The sequence below is a fragment of the Bubalus bubalis genome, chromosome 2 (assembly GCF_019923935.1).
Source record: "Bubalus bubalis isolate 160015118507 breed Murrah chromosome 2, NDDB_SH_1, whole genome shotgun sequence".
In the NCBI taxonomy this organism is placed as follows: Eukaryota; Metazoa; Chordata; class Mammalia; order Artiodactyla; family Bovidae; genus Bubalus; species Bubalus bubalis.
Window position 1 is genome coordinate 88,799,154 of NC_059158.1, and position 18,935 is coordinate 88,818,088.

At 37.5% G+C, this 18,935-nt stretch overlaps 1 protein-coding gene across 1 annotated transcript in view; it reads left to right on the forward strand.

The window, feature by feature from the left end:
* Nucleotides 1-18,935, forward strand: part of BAZ2B (bromodomain adjacent to zinc finger domain 2B) — a 416,357-nt gene that overhangs the window by 74,978 nt on the left and 322,444 nt on the right. Inside the window, exon 2 of the mRNA XM_025261158.3 lies at nucleotides 16,902-17,264. The gene's annotated coding sequence lies outside the window, so the exon portion shown is untranslated. The remainder of the gene's footprint in view (nucleotides 1-16,901; nucleotides 17,265-18,935) is intronic.

Below are 18,935 nucleotides of genomic sequence, written 5' to 3' on the forward strand. Positions count from 1 at the left end.
GTTAAGACTCTTGTGTTTCCACTGCAGGGGGTTTGAGTTCAGTCTCTAGTCCAGGAACTAAGATCCCACGGGCTGAGCAGTGCACCTAATGATGATGATAAAGATCTAAAACACGACAAGGTAGATCATCATGAAATTGTTCAAAACCAGTGATAAAGAGAAAATCTTGAAAGCAGTTTGAGGAAAAGAGACACATGACTAGAGAGCAACAAATATCAGAATTTAAGCAGATATATCATTAGAAACAATGTAAAGAAGACCATAGACCGTCATCTTCAAAGCAGTTAAAGTACATACTTTTCACCCAGAATGCTTTACTTGCAAAAATCTTTCAAACATGAAAGTGAAGTTTTTTCTAGATGTATAAAAGTTGAAAGACAAGTGACTTTTTATAAAGATACAAAGTCAATTTAATGGAGAAAGGATTGTCTTTTCCTTAGTCTGAACTAAGAAAATTGGATACCCATATGCCAGAAACGCATTTTCATCTATACTTTGCATGCTATGTAAAAAGTATCTAAGAATGGATCATAGACCTAAATGTAAATGAAACCTCAACTATAAAACTTCTAGAACAAAACATAAGGAAAGGAGAAAATCTTCATGATTTTCTACTAAGATTTCCAAAACCTGGATATATAAAAGTAAAAATTGATAAGTTAGTTTTTTTTAAGATGAAAAATAAACTCTGCTCTTGAAAATATACCCTTAAGGGGATGAAAATATTTACTCATTTCACTGACTGCTCCTTAATTTATTTTTGTGGTTTTCCCTCGTATTTCCAGCTTCAAAGTATTGCAGTATCACAGAACTTAGTCTGTGTGCAGTCACTCTTTGATGATGTCACCATTTCATATTTTAAATACTAAAAGCATGTAACTCCCAAATGTGTATGTCCAGCCAGAACCTTTCCCTGGACTCCAAACTTACATAGCTCTCTCCGTGCTTAACATCTCCACCTGGATATTTAGTTAGTATATCTTCAACTTAACAGTCTTAAACAAACGTACTGATTTATACCACACCAAACTGCAATTGTCTCACCCCAAAGCAGCTCTTCTGAAGTCTCTATGTACATAAATGCTGACTTTTGCCTTCTAGTTACTGAGGACAAAAATTGTGGAGTCATCATTCATTGGAAATCTTTTATAGCACACACGCAATCCATCAGCATATCCTTTACCTCTAACTTCAACATGTATAAACAGTCTGACCACTTTCTACTATTTCAGTCACAACCAGCAGTTCTAAGCTTGGTCTGATCATCTTTTGCTTGGAAGTTTTAGCAACCTCCTATAAAGTCTAACTTCCATTCTTGTTTCACTATAGTCTGTTCTCGTACTAAAGCCAGAGAGAACATTTTCAAAGTTAAGTCAGACCATGTCTTTTCATTGCTCAAAGCTATTGTGCAAAGTGGTTTCCTACTCCGGGTAAAAATTCATCATTTTGTATAATGGCTTCAAAAGCCCTGTAAAATATGATACCATCTATGACACTCTTTTGACCTTAACTCTTAATGCTTTTATTCTTAACCACATCAGCCTATTTACTGTTTGTTGAGTTGTGGTGCTGGGGTACACTCTTCAAGAGTCCTTGGACTGCAGGGAGATCAAATCAGTCAGTTCTAAAGGAAATCAACCCTGAATATTCAATTGGAAGGACTGTTGCTGAAGCTGAAGCTCCAATACTTTGACCCCCTGATGCAAAGAGCCAACTCATTGGGAAAGACTCTGAAGCTGTGAAAGACTGAAGGCAGTAGGAGAAGGGGGTGGCAGAGGATGAGATAATTAGATAGCATCACCAACTCAGTGAACATGAATTTCAGCAAACTCTGGGAGATAACGGAAGACAGAGGAGCCTGGCATGCTATATAGTCCATGGAGTCGCAAAGAGTTGTACATGACTTAGGAACTTAACAACAAGACAAACATGCTCCTGCCACAGGACATTTGTAAATCTTTTCCCCTCTGCCTGAGAAGCTCTTCCCCTATATGTCTGTGTGCCTTATTCCCTCCCTTTTAAAAAAGTCTAAGCTCAGATGTCTCATGAGTAAGGCCCCTTTTCAGCTTTCCTAGAACTTCTGTACATATTGCTTTCCCTACATTTCTCCATAATATTTATCAAAATTATATATAGCAGGAATGCACAAAGCATGGCCAGTAGGCTAAATTTAGCTCTCACCTGTTTTTGTATAAAGTTTTCATGGAACACAGCTATGCCCACTTTTAATATGTTGCCTATGACTGGTTTTTCATTACAGTGACAAAGATAAGTAATTTTTACAGAGACACATGGCCTCCAAAGCCTAAAACATTTACTATTTGACCCTTTACAGATCAGCCCTTGGTGATCCTGATATATACTATGTGTTTGCTTGTGTGTTCATTGCCTGTCTCTCCCCACTAGAAAGTCAGTCCTATGAAGGCAGGTTATTTTTTTTTTAACTGCTTCATCTTCAGCACCTAGAATAGTATCTGGCACATATTAGGTATTCACTAAGTAATCTAGGAACAATTAAATGATGAAGAGAATACATGATATGATCTAGTAATTAGAGGATGTATTAAAGGATTTTAGGCTCTAAAGACAAAAGTTCCTCAAGATTATAAATTTTGTTATTATGTGTCATTATCATTTAAATATAATTAATATGCCTTCAATTAAGCATGTTTGCAATTAAGAAAAGAGACTCCTGTGTAGGCGGAGTTTCCTGGTGGCCTAGTGGTTAGGATTCCAGGCTTTCACTGCAGTGGCCCAGCACCCGGCCAAAAAAATAAGACTGTGTAAAGATGGTAGAAAGAAACTACAGAATTTCCCTCTGATACCTATTCATATGATCTTCAACAATTAAAAAAAAAAAGGAGCAGAACCAGAGGAATGAAGAAAACAAAACATGCATCAGTAGTAATCAGAAATAAATGATAGAATCTCAATGTCATATGTTTCAAAAGATGATAGTTGAGGAAAGAAACATATTTGCCAAAGCTTAGAATGGCATCCCGGAGAAGGCAATGGCACTCCACTCCAGTATTCTTGCCTGGAAAATCCCATGGGTGGAGGAGCCTAGTAGGCTGCAGTCCATGGGGTCGCTAAGAGTCAGACATGACTGAGCGACTTCACTTTCTCTTTTCACCTTCATGCATTGGAGAAGGAAACGGCAACCCACTCCAGTGTTCTTGCCTGGAGAATCCCAGGGACGGGGGAGCCTGGTGGGCTGCCGTCTATGGGGTCACACAGAGTTGGACACGACTGAAGCAACTTAGCAGCAGTAGCAGCAGAATGGCATCCAGCCCCACATTTACTCCCCAAATCTTATCTTAATGTCAAGCTTAACTGTGATCTTGAGATTTATCATTAATACAAATGAAGTAGTAGAGGAATAACTCTATAGAATCTCCTTACATTTTTTTTTCTTTTCTTTTTTTTTTTTTTTACTATGTTTAATAGAAAAAGCTGCTGGGAAGAAATGTCTGAAAGATGATATGTGAGGATTAGGGATATTTCCTGGCAGAAGCAGAGGCTTCAGGAGTCCTGAAATGAGGGAATGGTCAAAAACTCAAGGGTTCTTCCCCTAAGAAAATCTGAAAAGAACTGAACCCAGTTCCTCCAACAAAAGCCACACATAAAAGCTACCAAAAAAGCTCCTCTCTTCTGATTCTTTGGCCATACTAAATAATTCACAGTTCATAAGGTTTTTTTTGTTGTCATTTTTAAAGATTCAACATAAATTGTTTCCAGGTGCTTCTATCATTTGATTTGCCTCTCAGAGGATAATTTCACTCTCCAATTGCCTCTCTTCAGTCAAGAATGGAAAAGAGAGTAAGGTTATAAATATATTGCGGGGGGGTGTGGAGAGAAGTACTAAAATATATACTGCATATATATATATATATACACAGACATATATATCTATATCTATACTTAAATGTGTACATAGTGTGGCAATATATATATGTGTGTGTGTGTGTGTGTGTGTGTGTGTGTGTGTGTGCTGTGCTATGCTTAGTCGCTCAGTTGTCGCTGACTCTTTGTGACTCCATGGACTATAGGCCGCCAGGCTCCTCTGTCCATGGGGATTCTCCAGGAAAGAATACTGGAGTGGGTTGCCATTCCCTACTCCAGGGGATCTTCCCAATCCGGGATTTGAATCCAGGTCTCCCACATTGCAGGCAGATTCTTTACCATCTGGGCCACCAGAGAAGCCCATTTATACACACACACACACACACACACGTCACACTGTGCAGCATGCAGGATCTTAGTTCCCCAACTAGGGGTGAACTGTGCCTCCTACAGTGGAAATGTGGATTCCTAACCACTGGACTGTCAGGGAATTCCCTGGGCTAGGATATTTTAAGGTCATTGATTCTCTCTTAAAGAAAACACAATGGCTTTTTTTTTTTTTTTTTGGTAAACTATTGTGTTGAAATAACGAAAGTATCCCACAGATACAAAATAACGCCTTCCAGTATTATTTTCTCTAAAGATGGAGAAGACACTAAAGCGAAGGAAGTTTTAATTCAATATTGTACTTCTCAGAGCAAAAGCAGATATAAAACCATACAGTGCCAAGTTTATTAAACCAGCAGCAAAATAATAAATATTATGTCTAGTGAGAACTCAGAATCAACTATTGGCAAAATTCCTTTAATGTAGTACTTTGAGACACTATAATATCAATGATATATAGTAAGAAAGCATAGTCTATCTGTTCTATAACATGCTAATCAAAACTTTATAGTCAGATGACACCTTCTATATAAGGAGCACACATGAGCCTTTTATTATTGATGAGCGAGAAGTCCTAGACAACTTGTTTGTTTTTATTTTTAGTCACTAACTATTCATGCTTAAAGGGGAAGACATTTTTAAAATTTGCTTTATGATTATTTTTTGAACCAGAGATTTTTCTGGAAAAGGTTTGTTGGATTCAGTGTTGACAGAGTACAAGCAGAATACAGAAACATAACTACACTAAAAGTTAGAGTTGACTGTTGAATATTAATTCTCATAGTACATTATTCCCAGAGCACAATTGTCTATAAACAATATGGACTTTGATCTTGATTCAGTTTTTAAAGGAAATCATGAAAATTGTGCTTATGACTGAATTTTGGTCCTTGAGTATATATTCTTCAAAATGCTGTGAAATAGAAAACTTGTTTTTCGACCTGAAACAGGCTAGCTGTCAAGAGGGCAGGTAGTCGTGAATTTTTGAAATCAGATATGAGATTAAAATATTTCTTCATGGGAATACCCTGGCTGTCCAGTGGTTAGGACTGATGCTTTCACTGCCTGACCCAGGTTCAGTCCCTGGTTGTGAAACTAAGATCCCACAGGGCATATGGATAAAAATAAAATAAAATAACTTTCATGACCCTAAAAAATACTGTTTCTGTGATTTCAGATGGCTTGCCCCAAGGCATGTATCAGTACCTTGTAGAGCTTAAAAACTGCCTTTCAGAGCTAAATTATTACAGAGTTTAGTGCTGAAAATAATACATAAGGACAGACTATAATGCAAAGAAGCTTTTATTACTATGAGATGGATTCTTTCACAAGTCAGGATATGCATTTTCCTTCCCCTATCTTGACCAGAAAAAAATAACCACTTCTAACAGAGAAGCCCGGCAGGGTACAGTCCATAGAGTCACAAAGAGCTGGACATAACTGAAGCCCTTTAGCACACAGGCGCATGCAATGTGTCCTCCTTTCACTTTCAATACCTCTGTTAGAGTATTTAACACGTTGTTCCAGGTATTTTGGAGTATTCTCATTTCTCAGTTGGACGGAGCGCTCCTCAAGGTCTAGTGACTGTGGTCCTCCCCAACAAAGGTGTACTGGTAAATCTTTCTGGATGTAAAAATATATACAACTTACAAAGAATAGCATATACAATACTGTATTGTAAAATCTGTATAGCCAATTGATTCTTACAGAATGCTTTGGTTGATTTTTACCAAATTCTTGTTTCTGTAGCCCTATTTGTAATCAGCCTATAGTTGTGCAGTTGTTGAAGAATGTAGTGCTAACATACATAGTCATTGATATTTTTGTCTAAGAGTAAGATGAAAATGAAACAGTCCTTACTTTTTTCATCAATGATGTGACTTCTCACAATTTGTTAATAGTTTTAAAATGGTTTATAAAATTATTTCTCCATTTTTGTGCTATTTCAGTGTTATAATTTAAATTTAATTTTATTAACTTTTTAAAAACTACTTTTTAAAGTCTACACTATTAATAAAACATTAAGCTTATGCCCTGATTTGTAGTGTTTGCTGATTTCTAGATTGTAAACATTTCCACGGTGGTCTATTTCAAGCTACCAATGTGACGTCACTGGTAATAGAGTTGGGAAGAGATGGGCAGTGACACACCATTGTATCATTTTTTCTGCGTATTACAGTTGGCATGAATAACCTTGAGGACATCAATACTAGTAAAGCATAATAAAATAAGTGATGAGTTGTATTTGTTTTTAATATGTTTGAAGATATTACTTTTTAGTAATAGCTATGCTTAAAAAGTTGTTCAGTCGCTAAGTCTTGACTGACTCTTTGTGACTCCACGGACTGCAGCATGCCAGGCTTCCCTGTCCTTCACTGTCTCCTGGAGTTTGCTCAAACTCTTCTCCATTGAGTCAGTGATGTTATCTAACCATCTCATCCTTAAAAAGTAGCTTGCAAAATTCCTAAAGATTTAACTTTTGACTACATGTGGTTGTATGATTTCGATTCATTATGCTGCTGCCCCTGTAGTGATCCCATGCATAACCTACATAGCCTTATATGACTGACTTGTTAATTATTTAATGCAGTGAACTTAATTATAGTCATCCATGCCCTTGGCTTTTACAGAGTATTACTATGAGAAAGACCATACAGATGATGTTTATGCATTGGCTATAAGATTGGGTTCAAACTTCGATATTTTACTCCAAGGTTTTAAGTTTGTCTTAATGAATTGCTTATTTTCTTATTTACCAGACAATAGTATCCTGAACCCTCTTTGTTTCATTTTCCTTGAAACTCACAGGTAGATCATATGCTTGATCACAATATCTGTTAGTACAGGCAAATAACATTTCATTTAAAAAAATGTTAAATCTTATGTTCAAATCTTGTTACATATATGTATGTACACACGTACATATATATATATACATATACACACCTTTATACATATATATGAATACATACAAACACAATTTCAAATTAGGTTTCCTAATGTACATTTGGAAAACTCAGCAGTGGCCACAGGACTGGAAAAGGTCAGTTTTCATTCCAATCCCAAAGAAAGGCAATGCCAAAGAATGCTCAAACTACTACACAATTGCACTCATCTCACACTCTAGTAAAGTAATGCTCAAAATTCTCCAAGCCAGGCTTCAGCAATACGTGAATTATGAACTTCCAAATGTTCAAGCTGGTTTTGGAAAAGGCAGAGGAACCAGAGATCAAATTGCCAACATCCACTGGATCATGGAAAAATGAAGAGAGTTACAGAAAAACATCTACCTCTGCTTTATTGACTATGCCAAAGCCTTTGACTGTGTGGATCACAATAAACTGTGGAAAATTCTGAAAGAGATGGGAATACCAGACCACCTGTCCTGCCTCTTGAGAAACATATATGCAGGTCAGGAAGCAACAGTTAGAACTGGACATGGAACAACACACTGGTTCCAAATAGGAAAAGGAGTTCGTCAAGGCTGTATATTGTCACCCTGCTTATTTAACTTATATGCAGACTACATCATGAGAAACGCTGGGCTGGAACAAGCACAGGCTGGAATCAAGATTTCAGGGAGAAATATCAATAACCTCAGATATGCAGATGACACCACCCTTATGGCAGAAAGTGAAGAGGAACTAAAAAGCCTCTTGATGCAAGTGAAAGAGGAGACTGAAAAAGTTGGCTTAAAGTGCAACATTCAGAAAATGAAGATCATGGCATCCGGTCCCATCACTTCATGGGAAATAGATGGGGAAACAGTGGAAACAGCGGCAGACTTTTATTTTTGGGGGTTCCAAAATCACTGCAAATGGTGATTGCAGTCATGAAATTAAAAGACGCTTACTCCTTGGAAGGAACCAAGCTAGATAGCATATTGAAAAGCAGAGACATTACTTTGCCAACAAAGGTCCGTCTAGTCAAGGCTATGGTTTTCCAGTAGTTATGTATGGATGTGAGAGTTGGACTGTGAAGAAAGCTGAGCGCCTAAGAATGGATGCTTTTGAACTGTGGTGTTGGAGAAGACTCTTGAGAGTCCCTTGGACTGCAAGGAGATCCAACCTGTCCATTCTAAAGGAGATCAGTCCTCGGTGTTCTCTGGAAGGAATGATGCTAAAGCTGAAACTCCGATACTTTGGCCACCTCATGCAAAGAAGTTGACTCATTGGAAAAGACTCTGATGCTGGTGCAGGAGGAGAAGGGGACGACAGAGGATGAGATGGCTGGATGGCATCACTGACTCGATGGACATGAGTCTGAGTGAACTCCAGGAGTTGGTGATGGACAGGGAGGCCTGGCTTGCTGCAATTCATGGGATCGCAAAGAGTCAGACATGACTGAGTGACTGAACTGAACTGAACTGAAAGGTACATTTGGTATGAAATGTTGAATAAAGACTTAAATTGTTTCCTTTATTTACCAGTTTTCAAAATAATGAGTTGGTTCTCTAGCATTCTTCAAAGGTGAATAATGAGTTTTTTTAAAGTATCATTATGAAATTATGTATTAAGTTGTATGTTACGTTGCAATCCATTTTAGTTATTCTTAAGAAGCTTAAATTGTCTCATCTTTGGCCAGTGGGAACCAATTCAAGTTGGCTTTTTCACATTTATTCTCAAGTCCTTTTACATTACCCCAGTAATCTTTGATAGTTTTCATGATTAATAGTATGATAGGATATTTTAGGCTTACCTTGAACATTTCCTATCCCCAAACTAGAATCAGCCTTTGCTTCTAGGGATCTGTTTCAGGGGCAAATGTTGTTTACTGTCAATAATTGGATACAAAAGTATGTGCTTGTTGCTACTGCATAGTCCCTGTTTTTAGGCCTTTACAGTGGGCAGAACTAAGAAATACATATATTTTTAAATGTAAAATATTATAGTTTATTCTGATATATCCAGTTCAAATTCATGATCACATAATTTTTATGTAACTCACTGATTTTACATCTGTCCTTTTTTGTCCCACACCCAAAACACCAACTTAATTATCCATTTGCTTTTTCTCAGACTATGCATGCAATATAATTACAATAATGTGCTTGTGTGTGCGTGCTCAGTTGCTTTAGTCATGTCCAACTCTTTGTGACCCCATGGACTGTAGTCCACCAGGCTCCTCCATCCCTGGGATTATCCTGGCAAGAAAAATGGAGTGGGTTGCCATTTCTTCCTTCAGGGGATCTTGCTGTAGACGCAGGAGACTGAACCTGTGTCTGCTGTGGCTCCTGTATTTTAGAATTCTTTACCACTTGAGCCACCTAAGAAGCCCCTAATTACAATAACACCACCAATTAATATCACAAAACTGTGGCTGATGATAACAATTTAAGTTCTTGTTTTGTTGTTGCTGCTTTAAAGTTTATTTCTTAGTTTAAATTGTATGAGGAAAGTACTGTTAAGTGTTTGAACATGGTTTTTAAAAATTCCTGGGACTTCCATGGTGGTCTACTGGTTAAGACTCTGTGCTTCCAATGCAAGGGATGCAAGTTCAGTCCTTGGCCAGGGAACTAAGGTCTCACATGCTGCATGCTGCTGCTGCTGCTGCTAAGTCACTTTGTATCTGACTCTGTGCGACCCCATAGACAGCAGCCCACCAGGCTCCCCTGTCCCTTGGGATTCTCCAGGCAAGAATACTGGAGTGGGTTGCTATTTCCTTCTCCAATGCATGAAGGTGAAAAGTGAAAGTGAAGTCGCTCAGTTGTGTCCGACTCCTAGCGACCCCATGGACTGCAGCCTACCAGGCTCCTCTGTCCATGGGATTTGCCAGGCAAGAGTACTGGAGTAGGGTGCCATCGCCTTCTCCACACATGCTGCATGGTGTGGCCAAAAAAGAAGATAAAAAACTACTATGTTTAATGTCACTTAGAATATTCTCTGTATGGTTATGCCACCAATTCCATATATAATTAAGTTCACTTATTTCATTTAGATGGGATCATTTTAAAATTTTAATGTATTTTTGTTTTATAATTTGTAAATTATATTTATATATATTCTATGTTTCTGAAGTCACATTTTTATGAGAAAACTTCCTGTTATTCCATCTTTGCTCCTCTGTTCCCTTCTTTTTTACAGGTAACCATTTTTAAGGGCTTCCCTGTTGGCTCAGGTGGTAAAGAATCTGCCTACAATTTAGGAGACCTGGGTTTGATCCCTGGGGTTGGGAAGATAACCTGGAGAAGGGAATGGCAACCCACTCCAGTACTCTTGCCTGGAGAATTCCATAGACAGAGGAGCCTTGCAGGCTACAGTCCATGGAGTCACAAAGAGTTGGACACGTCTGAGCCACTAACACTGTGTTTTAAGGTTTTGACTTTTCATTTAATTAAAAAAGTGAGATAGATGAATGGTAATATGCCATAGATGCTTTTTCCCACTTTGATATTTTTACTCAACAATATATACTGGAGTTGACAGTGAATTACTTTATATTGCATATATTCTTTATTCCCTTTTAAAACTTGCATAGTACCTCACTGCATGTATGTATAATAATTATTCAGCCATTTCACTATGATGGACTTGTGGGTTATTTCCATATGTTAGCCTAAAACAATGAAAAACCAGTTATTTTACCAGCAAAATGGGGTTTCTTAGGGAGCAACACAGAATTGCAGTTTGGGAGATGCAACTGTGTGAAGAACCACAATCAAGTTCAATAAAGCAAAGGAAAGAAAATTCTTATAGAGGAGATGGGGGAGTCAGGAGAGATGTTGATAAAAAGTCCATTGAGGAAACCGAGAGTGCAAAGTGTAACAGCTCTTAATTGACTGAGTTGTGACAGTCCCATTGGCTGAGCTGTTGCCAGGAAGGAAGAGATGTCTTCTTCTTGCTGGCATTTGTAGTAAAAACATATTACTTCCAGCTGGAGATGCATGGTGTCTCTTTCTGTTGGGATCTGTGTGGACTTTAACTGGAACATGGGTGACATGACAGCTCCTTCTTTTGACCTTCAGACTACATTTTACTGAGGCTTCTGTATTAATTTTCATAGAAACTTTTGCTATAGGAAACAATGCTTCAATGAATAACTTCTTTTTTGGTCAGATTCTTGGAAGTGGGATTTGCCAGACAAAAAATAAAATGTATATGTAACTTTGCTAGATTCCATGAACATCTCTCTTGTTGGGCTTTTTCTGTTTTTCAGTTTAACAAGCAATATTTGAGAGTGTTCCTTTTCCCCACAACTGCCTTACTAACAGGCTGTGCTGTGAAATTTTTGAATTTTTGCCAATTTGTTGGGTGAGACACAGTATATCAGTGATTTTAATTTGCATTTCTCTTATGAAGAAGGTTGAGAATGTTTCTATTTAAGGGGCATTTGCATTTCTTTTTCTGTGAAATGTCTGTTCATATCTCTTGCCATTTTTCTCTCAGGGTGTTGGTGTTTTATTCATTTTTGGATACTCTTTATATGTAGGGTTATTAAATTGTCTATGTTACAATGTTTTTCATATTTTCACTTCATCCAGTTTTGACCATTGCCAGGAACATTTTCCCTATTCTTCACTTACAGAGGAATTGACTTGTAATTTCTCCTAGTACTTGAATGGTTCAAATGTTTATATTTAAATATCTGATCTTTTTGAAATTTATTCTTGGAACAGATCCAAATTCATCTTTTTCCTTATGACTACTCAGTTATCTCAACACCACTTATGAAAGAGTCCATCTTTTCTTTACTGCTTTGAGATACAGCTTTTATCTATGTTAAATTTCCATATATATGCACTTGGGTAATTTCTCAACTTTCTATTTTATTAGTCTTTTTTTTTTCATGTGCCAATGCTACCATTAAATTATTAAGCCTTTATAGCATATTTAATATCTGATATGACACCCCCCTCCACTCTCAATGTTCTTTTTCAAGGTTTTCTAGGCTTTTCTTGTTTTTTTTTTTTTTTTTTAATTCCAAATGAATTTTATAATCAATTTATGCTGGTAGCAGCATTCTTTTTTTTTTTTTGGCTGCCTGGCTTGCAAGATCTTAGCACCTCCACCAGGAGGAACCTGAGCCCCTTATGGTGGAAACATGGTCTTAACCACTGGACTGCCAGGGAAGTTCTGTAACAGTGTTCTGAATCAGCAGTGTTTATTGGAAGCACTATCAAGAGTTTTTTTTTTTAAAGGAAAATAAACACTTGACCCCACCCAGACGTAGTGAGTCTCTAGATATTGAGCCTGGGTATGCACATTTTGAAAAAACTGTTCAGTTGATTTTAATAATCCCATTTAAGAATGACCTATATAGCATAAATTCAAGTTCTAATTCCAGATCACCTTATGATTTGTTTTCCCTTATGTATTCTGTATTCTGGACCTGACTAAATGACTGCAGCATTTGCCCAGTTCCCTAAGCCAGAAATTTAGTTTTCCTTTGATCCTTCCTTTTAACTCAGTTTGTCACAAAATCTACATTTTACTTTGCTTTAAACCTCCAGTACCACTGTCTTTTACCGTTTTCTCATGGTCTCTTAAGATAACTCTTCATAATATAGTCTATCATCTGCACTATCTATACAGTTAATTTTTTCCTAAAAATAATGTTGATCATGTTACTTCTTTGCTGACCTTTGTTGGCTTTCAGGATAAATTCAACCAAGGGACATAAGGCCTTGTCCCTGGTTTTCCTCCTTATTCCCTGTTACTCTACAACTCATACTGAGTATTCCTGTTACACTGAATTTCTGACTACTGGATGGACATCAGACCTGGTAGCTTTTATAATTTAAATTTATGGTTTCTTTCTTTCACTTAGAATTTGCTCCTGTCTTCTTTGCCTGGTAAGCTCTCGGTATTTGAGATGCAGTTCAAATGGCCTTTCTTTGATAAAGCTTTTATATAGACTCTTAGTCAGAATTAGTAGATCCATCCTCTTTATTCTAGCAAAACTTTATTATTTGTATCTTTATAATGTGATTTTTGTAAGTCTCTGATCTCCCAGAAATTTCACACTTTCAACATCAACTAGAATGTGAGCTTTCATGTGTTTTCCAGCCTCTAGCAGAGTGCATAGCATATAGCAAGCACTCAAATGTTTGTTCAGTGAATGAAAACAAATAAAGCTTCATTAGTCTGTACTGATTGAAACAGAAACAAGACATGACAGTGGCCAGGTGGTTCTACTATTAAGATCTCTCATTCGTTTGGCTTTTTGTAGTTTGTAGTCAGCCTAGACTTTGTTCTCTGCACATGACAGTTCCTTACTCTCTGAAGGTCCATGTAACCGAACCGACAATAGGATACCTGTCCATCTTTATCTCTTCCTGTTTATGAAGTTCTGTCTTGGTCCTAAGAATAGATAATGCTTTATAAAAAAAAGTACAGTTTAGTCTATAGAGGTAGAATAATTATTTTATGGTACTAATTTAGAATAATTATTGGTATGAATAATTAGTCTAGGTGTATATCACATATAGGATTTTACTTATATTGGAAAAGATCTATTTGATCATTCTTTTATAATTCTGTACATGATCAAGTACTAATTTAAATGATGAACTTAAGTAGAAGACTAAGTGCTCTGGGAGCCAAATTATTTTATAACTTATAATTATTTTTTCTCCACCCCCCAACTCTATGACTATGTTGTCATCTTTGAAATAATCAAATGTGATAACATGGAAAAGGGAAAGAATCATATTTAAAAATAATTTAACCATAACTTCCTAGTAAGCAGGTATCAAATACTAGAGTAATCCAGTTTAAAATTTTTAATATTTCATTATTTTAAAAATCAGTCTTAAAGGTATAGATTAAATTGGATAATAATATATTTGAATTACCAAATAACACCAAATTATTTTAAACATATTTTAATATAAAAATAGAAGTTATTAAAATACGTAAATTCATTTTATTATATCAATCTATGAGTTTTTCACTTGTCAACTGTATTTAAAAAATATCTTTCAAACTATGTAAAGAGCCCTTGATGATAATAAAAATACAGTTTTTAAATGTCTTAAACACACCAAAATCAAATTCTTTATTATTACCACATTTACCCTTTATTTCAACATTTGATGACACTCTTTAAGTTACTTCATTATTCAACCAAGAGAAAAAAAACTTTGTGTTATATATGGCTTCAACTTGAAATTATACATATATATGTAAGTTAGTCACTTGCATTATCTGTGTACCATTTTTTCTATTGATTAGGCATATATTAAAAATTTTAATTACTAAATAAGTTTTCTTATGTTAAACAGTTTTCCCCACAGGTGCTTTTTTGTAAAAACTAGGCAATATAAATTACATATTCTTATGAAACATTGTCTGGAAAGCCAGTGTGCCATCTTCAAAGCCAGTATTATTATTTCAGCATTTTACTGGAACCAAACTTTGAATTATGCTTTGCAGTCTATTTTAAAAGTATTTAAGTAAAAGATATATTCTTAGTTATCTAAGTTATTCAAGTGTGCCACAACTTTATTTCCAGAGAAATGTTTTAAGAGAATTCTTATATGAAAATTCAAACAATTTGAATCTAGCTATTTCTTTTTATCCTTCCAAAATTGAATATTTTCAGCAGTAATGCTAATGATTAGACAAAATGTCTGAAATGGATTGTTGAAATATTAGTATTAAAATACTTTATTTACACACAGAAATACCAGTGAATTGTCCTGTTTACTTCCAAATATTTAAAAATACTGTTATAAGTAATGACCCCTATTATATAAAATGCATCATATTTTTTACATGTTACTTTGCTGAAGTAATATCTAAATGCTAGCTTTCCACACTTATACTGGAATCTGTAGTTTCCTTTAACATTATTAGTAAATTTTGATATTGTGGAACTGTTGACCCAGTCATACATGTACAGAACCTGGCCTTTGAGTTAATTAAATATGAGTTAATAATATATTATAAGGAAATTATTATCCTTATTACAGTTATTAGGTAGTTACTCAAATTATAGCTTCAAAGGAATGCAGAGCATGGAAAACTCAGGATTAAATTATGCATTTGAACCTTAGGCCAGCTTTTACTGTGGAGACAGTTTTCTGCTAAGACCAGAATTGTATGTCATTGAAATTAAATGGTTTTCTGGGGATGGAAGGTTCCAGTTTTTAATGAAATTACTGAGTGTGGTGTAGTGAAATGATTAAAATCTGTATTCCGGGAATGTGGCAGGGAAAAAAAATCAATAAGTGCTAGCACAGCTTTGCTGCTCAATGTGAATCCTGAGAATGAAATAAACTATTACAAAAATAATAATTAAAAACATATCAGCACATTAATTTATTTAGCATCAGTCTCCTGAGACATCATCTTCACTAATTTTTAGCATACATTTTACTATGTAATGAGCAGCCTTCTTTTCAGATATCCCTATTAGACAGGCAGTATTTCTGCCCTTCCCCCAGTGCTCCTGCATTGCAATCATTGTACTTGCACTTATTATGTTACAAATGACCGAGGTAAGGCTGACATTCTCAGTGCATGCAAAAAGACCTAGTCTGCCAAGCTTTTTTTTTTTTCCTAATGAAGCAGCTTTGTGAAATCTCCCCATGTGTTAATACTAATGAAGATCCTCCAGCACAATTAAAATCACAGCCAGTGGCTGAAGAGGAAACATAAAACAATAGCATCTTTTAAGATACATTTATCCACATATGCATGTACAAAATACACATATATGGTCAAATTATTTTTCTATAGGTTGCCTTTCACTTACTATTCATCCTGAAAATTAAATTACGCAGTTTTTAGTTATATGAACTTTTGGGACTTTTAATGTGTTCCAGGGGAAAAACACTACCTCAATGAAAAAAAAAATTATTTATCTTCTTTGGTAATAAAGCATTACTAAGGATAAGGCCTTTAAAAAAATTTTTTTTTAGGAAACTATAGGGTGGTGTGCTGTAGGAGGGGATGGGGTGTACTTCACCTTTAGTTCAACTTTATTGGTTTCAGGATGTTGAAATTGGTGGAGGAAAATGGAAGGGTAAAAATAGGAAGTTAGAAGAAATTGTGGGGTAGACAAATAGCATACCTCGTGTGTAATTTAAAGATGGAGCAATAGGTTACCTAGTCTTAACTTGGTATTTTAAGTGTTCTAATTCCTACAATTAGCTATCCTCTCCCCACCTTTTTTGCCTTCTCACAAGTGTGTGTGTAGGGGGGACTATTGAGGTTACCTTTTGAAGTTTTAACGTATAACTTTAAAACGACTTATTATTTTAACGTTTTATTTAAATTTTAACTCAGTGCATAAACATTACAGCAGCTTAACCTTCCCGGGTTAGGGAAGTAGCATTTTATCCTGGGACCATTTTGCGTCCTGCTTTTTATTTTGAGTTCCAAACATATTACATTTAGTTGACTTTTAGATTTTAACCAAATTCTGAGTTTACAAAGTTTAGGTGAACATTGTTAATCTATGCTCCCTATTCGCCCGTGTACTTTTTTTAAAAAATTACGTTTTCAATCCTATTTTCTGTCTTCTCTACTTTTAAAAGTAAAACAAAACATGAGAGTTCCTTAACTTTTTCCTGGAAGAAGAATCGGTGCAAACTCAAAGCTACAGGATTCTTTGGAGGAAGAAGCCACCCCCTCCCCTCCCTTGGCTACTTTAGGAGCTGATGGGTCATTTATTATTGGAACTGAAATGGTATAAACAATTCTCTCTCTTTTTTCCCTTGTTAACAGCAACTTTCATTGTTAGAGAGAGGAGAGAGAGAGAAGCCTTGTTGGTTGACGTCACTTGGTTCATGAAGCCTTCGCCTAGAAGTGAAGCTGCTGAACAAACCTTGAGAAGAATCATCTCCTGCTTCAATCTGCTGCTGGATAGGAACTAATCAGAGAGAGAGAGGCGGAAGACGGAGAAGGAGGGCGTCCAGGGCTTTGCCGATCACAAATCTCACCTCCACTCCAACTCTCCTTATACTTTTCTTGCAAAAATAATAATAGAAATAAGGAGGTGGTGGGGTTTCCAAAACAAAAATCGTAACCTTTAACCATCTGGGGAAGGCAAAAATCCCATCCACCGCAACTCTCAGTTCGAAAGTAAAGGTGAGTTTAAAATCCTCGGGTGTGAGGGGTGCGGGTGAAGATGAAAATTCCAAATATTGTAAAGCCGTTTGAAACCGAAAAAGAGAAGAAACTGCGCTCCTGCGAGTGGGTTAGACTCCGGAGTTGCTTATCTGGAAGCGCTTGCCCTGCCCGCCCTGCCCGCCCGGCCGCGGCTGTTTACCCTCGCCGGTCGGTGTGTCTCTTTGTTGTGCTGGCTGGAAGGCTGGGGTGGTGCTCGGGGTCCCGATTGCAGTTTGGGGGAGGAGGACGCGGAGATGCGCGGTCCTGGGTGGGAAGTGGGGAGTGCGGTCTCAGGAGAACGTAAACTTTATTCGTAGCCGCCAGTGCGGGACTTCGGTCTAGCAGGGCCGCGGGCCGTGCCTCCCCCGGCGTGGGCAGACGCTGCCGCCGCGAGTCCGCCTCCTTTGTGCCGGCCTCCCTGCTCGGCCGCCGGCGCTTCGCGTGTCCTTTTTCCTCCCTGCGGCTTCCAGCGCTCAGGTCGCCGCCAACAGTTTGGCTTCTCAAAAAATCACCTCTGGCACGGTTGAGATCGCCGTTCCTACCCGGGAATAACCGCTGCTCCCCCCATCCCAGCCGGGGTAGTTTCAAGATTACCCCCCCACCCCCCCAGTCCGCCTACTGCTGCCCTTTTCTGCCTCCGCCCCCTCTTCCCTGTAGGACTGATAAGCTGCGCCTGCCACCCCCCACCCCCCAATTCTGGTCTCTTTTGCTCTCTCTCCCCGAGTAGCTTGGGGCTTGGGAGTTTACAGAAAGTGAGCTGGGTGGGGTGGGGTGGGAGTAGGGGCAGGTGGAACTGGGAAAAGATCTGGATACCTGGAAAGTCTGTTTCAGTACGTAGAGATTAGAGGAGCATAGCTTTTCCTACAGTAATGTCCGTCTCCTAGCAGTTCTTCCCCGGGTGCTGCCTCCTGTTCTCAACTCTTCTTCGCTCTTTTAATCTTTTTGCTCCCCTTCCCCCGCTCCCTTCCCATTCGCGGCTCCTCTTCTCTTAGAGTAATTCCACGAACCCCAGAAATGGGACTTGGGAAAGGAAGGACATGTTTGGAGAGTCAGAACTGGCCCTGCTGTTTGGGAGATTTTCCCTTCTTTTCTCTCCTTCTGTATTTATCTTTTGTGTGTTGCTTCCTTATAAAGAGAGAAGCAGCTGCAGTCCTTGGCCGAGTTGCTGAAATTTATCCCTTTGTGTATATTACAATATCCTCCATTTTTTTTCCCTCTGCCCTCTAAACAACAAGCGTTTCGCCATCTTGGGCAATTTTTATTCCCAAGTCTCTCTCTCTCTTTTTAATTTTTATTTTTCAAAGACTGGGAAGAAACCTCAGAAAGTCAAAAGGTGTGTCTGGTTAAGATTCAAAGTTTAGGGAATGTTCAGGGGTCCCGGTGACGTCATGTAAACTTTATGAAGAAATTTTACCAGGAGTAAAATTTTCGCTTAATTTTTTCCCTGTTTTAAGCGACCATGTGAAGGACCATGTAACTTACAGGTTAAGGATAAGCTGTTCTGCTTATTTTTGTGTCCTGCTCTCAAAATGAGCCCTCGGTGTCTGCACATTTTATGTTTTGGTAACAGGTGGAAAACTGTGCGAAAAAATAGTGGAAACAGTGGTCTTTGGTATTTAGCAGGCTTTTGTGTATATGTTTTTTATACTT